The sequence below is a fragment of the Ursus maritimus genome, unplaced genomic scaffold, assembly GCF_017311325.1.
Source record: "Ursus maritimus isolate PB19 unplaced genomic scaffold, ASM1731132v1 scaffold_4, whole genome shotgun sequence".
Classification (NCBI taxonomy): domain Eukaryota; kingdom Metazoa; phylum Chordata; class Mammalia; order Carnivora; family Ursidae; genus Ursus; species Ursus maritimus.
In genome coordinates, this window is record NW_024426552.1 from 52,739,630 (window position 1) to 52,752,192 (window position 12,563).

At 36.9% G+C, this 12,563-nt stretch overlaps 1 protein-coding gene and 1 long non-coding RNA gene across 7 annotated transcripts in view; one reads left to right on the forward strand and one right to left on the reverse strand.

The window, feature by feature from the left end:
* The window catches only part of LOC103677340, a 114,056-nt gene that overhangs the window by 82,956 nt on the left and 18,537 nt on the right, over window positions 1–12,563 (forward strand). For 2 of the 5 annotated variants that reach the window (XR_005832167.1, XR_005832176.1), the window contains one exon: window positions 2,603–3,067. The exons of 1 other annotated variant lie outside the window; for it this stretch is intronic. This is a non-coding gene — a long non-coding RNA (uncharacterized LOC103677340). 2 more of the 5 variants (XR_005832165.1, XR_005832179.1) reach the window with 1 other exon arrangement.
* Window positions 1–12,563, reverse strand: part of IFT57 (intraflagellar transport 57) — a 56,166-nt gene that overhangs the window by 10,545 nt on the left and 33,058 nt on the right. The window lies entirely within an intron of this gene.

Consider the following 12,563-nt stretch of genomic DNA (forward strand, 5'->3'; position numbering starts at 1 on the left):
AATACATAATAAACAAACTTGAGGGCAGTGGTTCCCCACGGGAGGCAAAGGGCAGCAGCACAGGAGCACACGGATAATTTCAAGGGCATGTGACAATCTAGTTCTCAAGTTGAGTAGTGTGTCCACGAGTGTTTGTCTTATTATTGGTTACATAAATATGTATGTATTACATATAGGAATGTTAAATTCATGTTTTCAAAAAAAATTTACTCAGCAAAAATGCATGCAAACAACATATAGTAAAGTAGAAAAACATTCCCCAAAGAATATACTATTAGGTGTCCAATTTAGTAAAAATTAATATTTGTGTGTATTTGTATGTCTATGTCTATATTAAGCCAGGAATTTGAATACCGATGTTTAAAATTTCTTCTTTATCCTTCCAAAATTTTCTAAATTTCCTTAAAGAGAATTTTTAATCATCATTTTTATCATCAGGGAAAAAAAAGTCAAAAACTTTCTGGATGCCCAAGTAGTTCTTTTTTTTTTTTAATAATAATTTTTTATTATGTTAGTCACCATACACCCAAGTATTTCTTGAAAGGGGTTTAATACAGTTACAGCAGAAAATATAAGTGATTATACTTGTAACATTTAAAAAATACGAATATAAAAAGGCAAAATACATAGCTTTTAAAGAACTACAACTGAGATGGTTAAAAAGTTTACAAAGGTTTGTGGTAAGAATGAAGAAGTAATGGGTTTTAATGGTATGTAAGGACTTGATCCCCAAAATAAAACAGTAAAAGAAACTATCCAACAATGCTAGCAATCCTTATACTGGTAGAGAATCCACTAGGTTACAGTGCACTTCTATATACCTTTGCTTATTTGAGACTCACAAAGGTTTGGAGCACTGAGTCGATTTCTCATCCCTTCTTTTTCACTTCTACCCTCCCCTGTAGAGGGTTATGTGATTTGCAGGCCAGTTTGTGGGAGGAGTATACTTCCCTGCTCCATTGATGCCGCCCTGGCCATGTGATTATTCTCTTTGGCCAGTGGAATAGTGGTGGCTACGGCCTATGCCAGGACTGTGCAGATGCTGTAAGAGGCATCCATCAGCCCTCTTTCCCTTTCTTTCAGCCATGATAATAGGCATGCCCCACACTGGGGTTACACTTTCAGCCTAGGTCTGGGAATAAGGAACACGGAACACAGCAAGAGTAGGGCTGCAGCTGAGTCACACATCAGCAGACATGTATCTTGAGTGAGAGTAAATGTGTTGTTATTATGATTATAAACCACTGTGATTTGGGCTTGTTTTCAGTACAGAAAAACTGACTAGGCATATATATATATATATATATATATATATATATATTGTAAAGGAGGAAAACCAAGAATCAGGTACGTTAAATGACCTTTCTGAAGTTTCACATCTGGAAAATGGAAAGCACTCCCAAACCAGTGCATTTTCCACATACCAGAGACTGCTTTTCTTTATGATAAAATGAACTACCGCAGAGTATTTAAGGTAAACCAATAATTTGTTTGTTACATATCAAGTGAGACCACATGGGCCTCTGGAGTTTACTTGTCACCTGTTCCAAAGTGCTCTAAGTGTGTTCATTAAGCTCATTTCTCCTCTCTATTGAAGTTGAGTTTTCCACTAATCCAGCACATTTCCTCTCTCCGAGGAAACGAGAAGACTAATAATGATGCAGTATACCATTTCTTTAGACTTTCTATTTTTAAAAATCCTTTCATACAAAATCTCGTATAATTCTGTCACTTCTGAAGTAGACAGCAAAGGTATCGTTGTAACCAGTACCCGCTCCCCACTCCAAACTCTTTAGTGCCAAATGATCTCTCTCCCTTTTTCAAAAACCAGAGAATTCGGAGGCCATGTCTGCAGATGGTGAGTCACAGCATACCATAAAATCGAAATGCAGGAGATCTAGCTGCAGCCATTAAGGTGACCAGCAAGACTACATGGATCTCTGGGTTTTACTTCAACGGCACAACCCCTGAGTGATTAACTTTACATATGACGCACAGACACCTGGTTTCTTTGTCTGGATCTCCAACTCAGTGCTTCAGCTCCTCTCTGAAACTGCTTCGGAGAGAGACCGAAACACGAGCTAGGGAGGGCAGTTAGAACTTTTATCTGTGTATACGTTTCACTAATTTACTGCTTGTAAAATGTCGAACTCAGATTTTTCCCCAAGTTTGAGCTTCCTTATGTGTGGAGAGGCGGAGAGCCAAAGGACTCTTGGCAGAGCAAAGCCGAGGAAGGCACCTTGGTGTATACTGGGATGTTTGCTCTGGGCTCAGGAAGAGTCCAGGCCAGAGCACAGCTGAGTCTCACAGTCCATGGATCTCGTGGCACCTTCGCTCTAGCCCACAAGGGCGGGAGCAGGGCCCCAAGGCTCGGATGTATTTTGAATTGCTCTCCACCACAAACATGTTACTCCTGCCATCTACCCGCCCTTTTCCCTCTATTCTTACTGGTTCTCCCCCAACTGTGTTATAAATACTTACTAATGGAATCTTAATTTAATGTTCTGTTTTTGCAGTTGTGTTTTAGTGAATATGACAGTATTTACGAGGGTTTTTATGGGCTCCCTGCATTTAAGAGGCCTCACTGCATTTCTCTCATCAGGCCTGTTTCACCCCTGAATTTACTTTCTCCGTGGATTTTCAAGATCACTCTGGGGAGGAAATCTTGTACCTCCGTTTCACCGACTGGGTAACAAATTGAGGTGGTATGATTTTTACCATGTCAATTACAAAATGAATAGGAAGCCAAATGTCCTTTCTCTCACTTACAGATTTTCCATTACACTGACCTGCTTCTTTCATTTCCTTGCTTTGTCACCCAATTTCAATAAGGAGCACAAGAAACTGACAACTTCCCATTCAAGTTTGCACATTCAATAAATGTTTCTTAGCTTGGTTGTTTTGCTAAAGCTTAGATGCTACAGAAGGTTTGCTGCTTCTAATCTGCTGTGGATGAGCAGTCTGTTTAACCAACCTTGTTAGAATAATCTCTGAAACAACTATATGTAAGTTCCAAAGAAGGATTTATCAGACTCGCCTATAAATAAAATGCATGGGCTTTAGTGTACGTAGTTTTTTGTGATTTCTATTTTGGCAACTTAGAAACCTTTTCTATTTCCTTCCTTGGTATAGAGTAGTTCCCCAATAGTCACATCCATTCCGAGATCGTTTTACATCTAATGAGAGCTTCAATGTTAACATTCAAGGAATGTCTAGTATGTGTCAGGCACTATGTTAAGCACTATCCATACATTGATAGAGGAAAGACGAGGAAATTGAGGAGTAGCTACTTTAAAGTAGACTGCCCAATCTTACAGGCAAGTCAGCAGTAGAGCGCAAACCTGCAGAGACCACGATATCATTACTTATCATTTCCCTGATGAAATGTAGTGAGGTATAACTAAAAAATTTAAGGGGGTAATGGTTAAAGGAGACTTTAGTTTCATCTGTAATACTTGAATATTTCCAAGAATGTATTTATATATCAATCGTATAATAAAACAATGAATTTAAAACAGTTTTAGGATAAACACATGCAATTAAAAACTTTCTCACAAAGAAATATCCAGACGCAGATGGCTTCATCGGTGAATTTTCTCAAATATTTAAGGAATAACAACTTTATATAAATACCAGAGAACAGAAAAAAAAAAAAAAAGGAGAGCAATTGTCAACTTGTTTCATGAGGCCTACACAGCATTACACTAAAACCTGACAAAGACACCTAAAAAACAAGAAAAATTACAAATCAGTATCTTTTGTAAGCATAGATACAAAAATTCTCAACAAAATACCAGCCAATCGAATCCAGTAATATATAAAAAGGATAATATATCACGATTAAGTTGCATTTATTCTAAAATGCAAGGTTAGTTTAATACTCAAAAATCAATCAATACAATCTACCATAGCAAGAGAGGGAAAAAAGAGGAAATAAATCATATGATCTTCTCAACAGATGAAGAAAAATATCATTTGAAAAAATGTAACATCCATTCATAATAACTCTTAGCAAAATAGGAACAAAAGGGAAACTCCTTAACCTAGTAAAGATTATTTATAAGTCGTAAAGTTAACATCATACTTAATGGTAAAACTGAAATACTGAAAGCTTTCTCCCTGCTAATATCACTTATATCCAACATAGATTAGAGTTCTTAACCACTATATAAGGCAACATAAAAGAAATAAAAGGGATAAGGCTTATAAAGAAAGAAATAAGATTGATGCTATTTGCAGATGATGTAACTATATACACCAAGAATGCAAAACAAACTATAAGCCTATTGTTAGAATGAGTAAGTGAATTTAGCACGTTTGCTGGAGATGTGTGCTTGCATATACACAGAAATGTATATTTTTTAAGATTTTATTTATTTATTTATTTGAGAGAGAAAGCAGGGGGAGCAGGAGAGAGAGAGAGAGAGAGAGAATCTCCTGCAGACTCCACACTGAGCACAGAACCCAACGCGGGGTTCGATCCTATGACCCTGAGGTCATGACCTGAGCTGAAACTGAGTAGGACGCTCAACCGACTGAGCCACCCAGGTGCCCCCATAATTATTTTTATATACCGTCAATAAACAGAAAAGAAAATCTAAAAAGATACCATTTTCAGTAGTATGAAAGAACAACAAATAGACTAGTGCAATAAAACAGAGTGCCCAAATACAGACCCACACATACATGCTTACGTATTATGACAAAGCAGTGAACTGGTGAAAAGATAGCCTTTTCAATAAACTGGGTCAGCTGCATATATATATATATATATATATATATATATACACATATATATATACCATATATATATATGTGTATATATATATATACCATATACATATATATGATATATATACATATATATATTTGGTATATATATATATATATCAAATAAATCTTGAGTTCTACCTCACACCATACATAACAATCAATACTAGATGAATCACAGAACTCAATGCAAAAAGTAAAGCAATAAAGCTTCAAAAAGAAAACATAGGAGAATAACTTCATAGCATTAGGGTAAGCAAAGTTTCTTAAATAAAACATAAACATTAGCCATATTCCCTTCTCCCCAAAAAGATCATTTTGAATATATTAGAATTAGGCCACTGTTTATCATACCAATAAGAGTGAAAAGAAAAGGTAAAGAGTACATATTTGCAATACCTATATCTGACAAAGGACTCACATTCAGAGTATAAAAATAATTTCTATAAATCAAAAGACAAAGCAAATAACCTGATAGCAAAAGACAAGAGGATATCCAAATGTCAAATAAACATATGGAAAGGGGTTCAACTTCAGCAGTCATCAGGGAGATGCAAATTAAAATGGCAATGAGACCATAGCATATCTATTATGAAGACAAAAATTAAAAAGACTCAATACTTAATGTTGATAAAGGTGCGGAGCAACTGGAACTCTCATACCCTGCTGGGAGGAGTATAAATTTGTATAACCACCTTCAAACACGATTTGGCAGGGTCTGCTAAAGCTGAACATACACATAGCCTAGGACCTAGCAATTCCACACCTGGTAGAAATTCCAGTAGAAATGTGTTCAGATGTTTACCAAAAGGCATGTACAAGAATTTTCAGAGCAGTATTATTTACAATACTTTAAACAATTTACATAAGCCCAGATGTGGGCTACTCTGGAAGGGCAAGATCTGGGCTGGGAAGCTCTCTGCCATCAAAGGAGCAGACAGCTAGAGGCTGTCTGTTGACCACACTCTGTGGCTGGGCAGCATGTCCTTGCTTGTAAGGGGATCTGGGCATTTCATCTCTGTTTCAGCCACAGGGAGAGAGACTTAGTTATTAAAATTATAACTGTAGCTGCAGTGGTAGAGAGGTAGGACCAAGTGTGAGTGGCAGTCCAAAAGTGATCAGTCTCAAGATTTCAGTGTGGAATACTGATGTTCCTGTGACATGTTTAATACCCCATCCGTGGTCAATGATGAAATTCTTTGGAAATCTGATGGCAGGGAATCAGGTTAAGTGAAAAAAGCAGAGAAGACAGCTTGATAGAAGTGGCTGCATAGGTCTAAGTTCACTGCAGCAAATGTTCCTGGGACAGGTCGATGATTCATCATGCTTTCAATGCAAGGAAAAGAGCAGCGGCTTTCCCTCCTCCACCAACAACCCTCCTTTCCCCAATAAGAGAACATTATCTATATTCTCTTTTTGCCACTTCGCACAAGTGGTTTTGCAATCTCTTCTTCTTGTTCTAATTGTTAATTTGCAGCTTCACCATGGCTCACATTTGTGCACGTATTTGGGTATGTGTGTGTGAGAGAAAGAGAAGAGTGAGGGAGATTGTCCATCAAATATTTTTTTCATGAGATTGAATTATGTTCTTAATGAAAAATGCCCATCAGGTTGTGAGGTAATCACAGAATGTGGCTTTCTGAATGTTTTAATATGACATTTTTCTTTTATTGCTAGCAGCTTAAAGTCTTCTGTGGTACACACTTGTGGTGTAAAAACTTGATTTTTCTTTGTAAGTGTTCAAAGATCTAAGCATACAACTTAAGAAGAGTTGAGTATGCATGTGTGGTATACGTTGTATGTGTATATTTGTGGAAGGGAGAACGGGAATCCACTACTGCTGGAAATGCGAAGAAGAAGACAGTGCGCACAGAGGGTAAGCCAAGGCTATCCTAACAATCACTAGTATTCTCTCACCTGCCTGTAGTTGAACTGAAACTGGAGATCCATAATCTCTAAATGAAATACCTTGTTAGTTAAACAATTACATTTCTAATGTGTGCTCAGAGATGATCTTTACTACCATCTGTTACTAAAGTGTTTTCTTTTTTTTTTTTTTTAAAGATTTTATTTATTTATTCGACAGAGATAGAGACAGCCAGCGAGAGAGGGAACACAAGCAGGGGGAGTGGGAGAGGAAGAAGCAGGCTCATAACGGAGGAGCCTGATGTGGGGCTCGATCCCACAACACCGGGATCACGCCCTGAGCCAAAGGCAGACGCTTAACCGCTGTGCCACCCAGGCGCCCCCTAGAGTGTTTTCATATGTTGACTCTGACTTATTATTCATGCTTACTCCATCCACACCCCTTTTCTACGGCCACAGAAATCTCCTGAGTGACGGTTTCTAAACTTTAGAAGGTGGTACAAGCCCAGCGAAGAGATCTGGCAAGGCAGACGGCAAGTGGGGGGGCACCCTTCTGTGCATGCAGGGGCACTCTCAGGCCAAATGAGAACGTAATTATTTCACAGGTTGCTGCATAACCATAATGCAGAGCTGGAAGAGATAACCTTTAGTAGGTTCCTCTCAACTTCAAGAACCTACTAATCAAAACCTTGATCTCATACAACACTCAAAAAATAAAAAACTGAAAAAATAAATAGAGCCATCTGCATATTTGAAGAACCAAGAAACATAAGTCATTAACTTGGCATAAGGAAACAGAATCAAATACAATGGGATAAAGGCTATGGGAGTAAAATCTGTCCATATGAAGAAATTTAATAATAAAACACAGTGATAGTGAGAACTCTAATATCATTGATTGGAAAAATGAATCAAACCAATTAAAAAGTACATTTCATAGGGAGGTCCATATGACAAATGGTTTCTGTTTCAATTCATATTTTTACATTAAGTAATTTAAAGGAAACATTAAATCATACTTTGCAATAATGAAATATTTACACAGTCTAGAAATTTTAATTATAATCAATATATATTAATTCACTGCTCTCAATCACAAATGTCTATTTGAAGTATATCTGCTGTGAGGCATTAGTAACTTCCCCTCAGTGTTTATATAACACGCAGTCTTTATTGGCTATTTCCTTAAAATCTGCTACCACTGTTGATTCTCTTTAGTTAGAGCTGATGGTAATCTCTAAAGCAAAAACACTTGTTCTCCTATTTCGACTTGTAATAAATGAAACCTTTCCCCGATCCAGTTGAAACATTTATCACACTCAGGGTAAATAAGAAGGAAGGCATCATCAACTATCTTTAAACAGAGTATCCTGAATGTTCAACAAGACTGTGACAGAAGCAGCTAAAAATCGTTTTCAGTTGCCTAAGGATGGCTGGGTTTTTCTCCACCCCTCTGCAGTAGTTTTACATATATAATTTTAAGCACAGTACTCTTTTCCACAATCCTGATATCTGTCCATGACCCATATGCTAAAAAGAAAAACAAACAAAAAAAATTGTTGATCAGCTTAAGAAAAAAAAAAATAAAAGAAACAGCGAATAAAATTTTAGGTCCACAAAATAACACCATGTTTTTAAAATAACACAAAAATCCAAAGCAATACTCAGTTTTTTGTAGTCTCCTTTAAAGAAAGCTTGCCTGTGAACGTCCATCAGTGAATATTTCCCCTCATTCTTTGAGACAACGTGGCAGTTGAGTAATCATGCAGGCTGCTCTAAAAATGTATGTGTGTCTAGTTAATTTAGGCAGTTTATTTTGATAGCATTCACCTCTTTTTGATTATAGCAGGTGTTTCAAGGATAAATTTGCTGAAATTTGTATTTTGTTTAAACAACAGCAGCATGTACATTTATGGCCTTACTATATTAAAAAGCATTTATTGTCTGGCAGCAATAGATACAATTACAAACATTTGTGACAGTAATTGAAGCTATTACTCCTGCACGGAGCCTCATGGAGACCAACTTATTGCCACCTGTATTTACATTTGTTACTGGTAATTGTAAAAGCTGATTTTTTTTTATTTGGTGCCTTATTTTTTTTTTATTTATGTGAATATTTCTCAACAAAAGGTCTACCAGAAAATCTTTAAAAATTATAAATATGGTTTCTCCATTATTCAAATAACAGGCAGAATCACATTTTAATGACTAACATATACATAAACTGTATTCTTGTATCCTAACCCACAGAATATATTATACCTTTTTGCTCATGGATGCAAGAATCCTATCAATATAGCCTATCCAACAACCAGAGTACGAGTCTTAAGAAATGCTCTTTATTTCCAAAGTATAATAATTCATAAATCCTTGCAGGTCAGAAATATTTAGAAAGCTAAATTTTATTAACATTCTTCTTACACCGCATCCAAACACAGCGATGGCAGAAGGTCAAGGAAGTTACTCTCTGCACTGCTTTGGAATGAGAAAAATGCCCTCCTTCTCTTGCTTCCAGATACAGATTTGTCTATAACAGTAAAAAGAGAAAGCCTACTGTTGTACATTTTCTGCAGGATTTGGCTTCCAATTTGAAGAGACTTAAATCTAATATAGTAATTCTGTGGTCCCTCCAGGTTCATTTAAATGGAATCCCACCTGCTGATTAATAAAGGCCTCTCTCCTCCCTCTTAGGTTTTAGCTCTCACAGTGACTAGAGAGCCCAAGGGCTCAAGACTATTGCAATGAGTCCATCCTTAGCACAATGACTCTTCCAGAAAGGTCTCTTGCTGTGAATTAACCCAAGGCAACACCTGTATATGGTTTATTTACGTTAAAACAAAATCCAGTTGTTTGGAGTTGAAATTTAAAGTTTAAGGTTCTTTTTACAACTGCATCCTGAGAAAGTCAGACACTGAAAAATTGGTAAGGATGTAAAAAAGCAGTTCAGTGAATCAAAGGCTTGAAATAATTAGAAACACATGCTGTAGCACTTCCAAAGCCTTTAAAAAATATATAATCTCTTTATCTAAATTCCTGTAATGAACCTGAAGATTTACATAATGAGTAGGAGACATTTTAGAGAAATGAAGGGGGTACTTAGCCAACTATCTTTTAAAACAACAAAGCAGGAAACATTTAATTATAATTTAGAAAAAAATCAATTTTAGTCATTAATCAAAATTTTAATTACAATATCCACAGGGCATTAAAGCATGATAGAACATTTGTTCATTGCATTAAACACCTCATATTAAATCATTATAATATACAATTGTTTAGGAATAAATACTGTATAATTGAAGAAAAGGGTCTATGTAAGGTTTAGTTAAAAACTGATTTCACACTTTCTGCTCTTCCTTATTTCTAGGAAACAGGAATAAATATTATTAATGTTTACTTGGTTTCTATTACGGAAAAAAAAGTCATTCTCCTGATAAAGGCAGATAAGACTGATCATTGTAAGAAGCCACTTTCCCTCGGTTCAGTGGATGATGCTGAGAGACTGAATATACGAATGGAGAACAGACAATGTCCAGGCCACTATATAAAATAGAATTCTGACCTATTGAGACACCTGGGTGGCTCAATCTGTTAAGTGTCTGCCTTTGGCTCAGGTCATGATCCCAGGGTCCTGGGATCGAGTCCTACATCAGACTCCCTGCTCAGCGGGGAGCCTGCTTCTCCCTCTGCCTGCCACTCCCCCTGCTTGTGTGCTCTCTCTCTCTCTGACAAATAAATAAATAAAATCTTAAAAAAAAAAAAAAAAAAAAAGAATTCTGGCCCACAATCTGCAACAACTAGTCCAGGAAGTCAAACTACAACGTCTGGGTGAAACTGGCCAAAAGCGTTCAGGACGTAGTAACTGCTGACTTCCCCAGTTTTTCTCCTCACCCCACTGCTTCCAGTGCAGGACCAACCAGACAAAGCCACATATCCTCTCTGAACCAGTCACGTGGGAGGCCCTGCTTCTAGTTAGCCTGCCTCCAAATCTCTAGTCATAGCTGAACATTGCTGAAGGCCTCCCTTTTTCCCACTATAAATCTTTTAAATACTCCTGCCTGCCTTTAAGTCTCTGCCAAATGCAGGTGATGGTGGAGAACTCCCTTGCTACGGCGAACTCTGAATACATACTCTTTGTTCTCATTTAGGTGATCTTCTTTATTTCCACAAAGTCAAATATAGGCTTGTTTTGTAATAATAAAAAGGAAACTAAAAAAAAAAATAGAATAGTTTTCTTCAAGAAACAGCATTCTTTAGTGATTCAAAATCAATAAAAAAATACAGAAAGTGAAATCTATATGAATATGCAACCGCATCTTTTATTTCCTCAGAAATTATGGAACGTGTAGAATTCTCTGGCAGCTCAGTCTCAAATACATTATTCCAGTCAGCAACTGTCAACTGATTCACTTAAAAAGTTTTTTAAAAAATTACTATTATGGAATTAAAGATATTTCAATCATGAAGGAAAATATTATTTTTCAATGTCACCAAGTACTTCCACCCTCAATAACCACTTGTTTCTCTAAAATGCCTCACTGGGGGTTTCATTCCTTGCTTTGGTCTGCATTCTCAGATCGTATGGTCCTCATGCTTGCCCATATTCTAACCATCAGCGAGCAGTTGCATGACTCTGTCCTGCCGGCCATTCCTCCACCAAGATCTTCAACCTCCTGGTTTGCCCCTAACCTGCTGAGCTTGGCCAAGCCCTCTCTGCTACCTACCACTCAGCTAAAGTTATGGCTTACAGGTTTTAAGGAAGTGTGAACTGCTCATGATGTACGACTATATTTTCAAAAATAGAGGTGTAACCTCAACTGTATACACATAAAAGCACACAGAAATAGTGGTCAACATTTATTAAGTGATTCTTCTGGCACCATTCTAAGTGCTTAAGATACGTTAATTCATTTAATTCCTTTAATAACTCCTTGAGGTAGGTTTTATAATGAATGCCATTATACAGATGAGGAATCTGAGACAGAGTGGTTGAAACTTGCCCACAGGGTCCCACAGCTAGTAAGTATTAGAGCCAGCATTTGTACTCAAGCAACCTGGATTCAGAATTTGTGCTTTTAACCAGTATGTGATATTGCCACTAATGGAGTAGGTAAGAGCCTGGGTTATAGGCTTGAATATCTGTCACTTACTAGGCAAAAGCAAGTTACTTCACTTCACTGTGTTTCAGTCTCCACCCCTGCAGTAAAAGGTACCTATATCTAACAGGGCAGTGGAAAAGATGAAGTGAATTAAATATATGTGAAGTGTTAAGAACTGCACTTGGCACATAGTAAACACTTAGTAAATGTCAGTTATTATTACCATATTATATATTCTTTTACTAGGGGGAAAAACCTGGAAAGATTTACCAAAGTGAATACTTTGAGCCTGATTACTTATATGAGCCTGATTACATCCCCATGTAAGAATATAAGGCTGATGTTTTAAAATATTCCCTTAAATGAGGGAAGCATTAGTACAGAAATTTTGTAAATTCTTCCTGAATAGGGATATGGGCACTGAATGTTAGAAGGCCATGACAGAACACATTAATATTGTTAACAATACTATAATTTAACAATAATTAACATTTATTTAGTAGGCATTAATTATGTCTCAGACACTGTTGTTGGTGCTTTACAACAACTGTGTAAGGTAAGTATATAATTAGTCCCACTTTACAGATTAGGAGAAGGAGGGACAGAGAGGTTTGGTAGCCTGCCCTGGATCACACATCTAATAAGTGGTAGAAATACGAATTCAGGGTGCCAAGGTAAGATGTGTGAGACAGGTTCTACCTTCTGTTGATCTTTGTGGCCACCACAGTCCCACTAAGTTTTTGAAACTCTGGCCCAATAAATCAGGAATTGATAGTGAAACTAAATGTGGGATTACTAGCTTCTAATTCATAGCACACTGCCCAT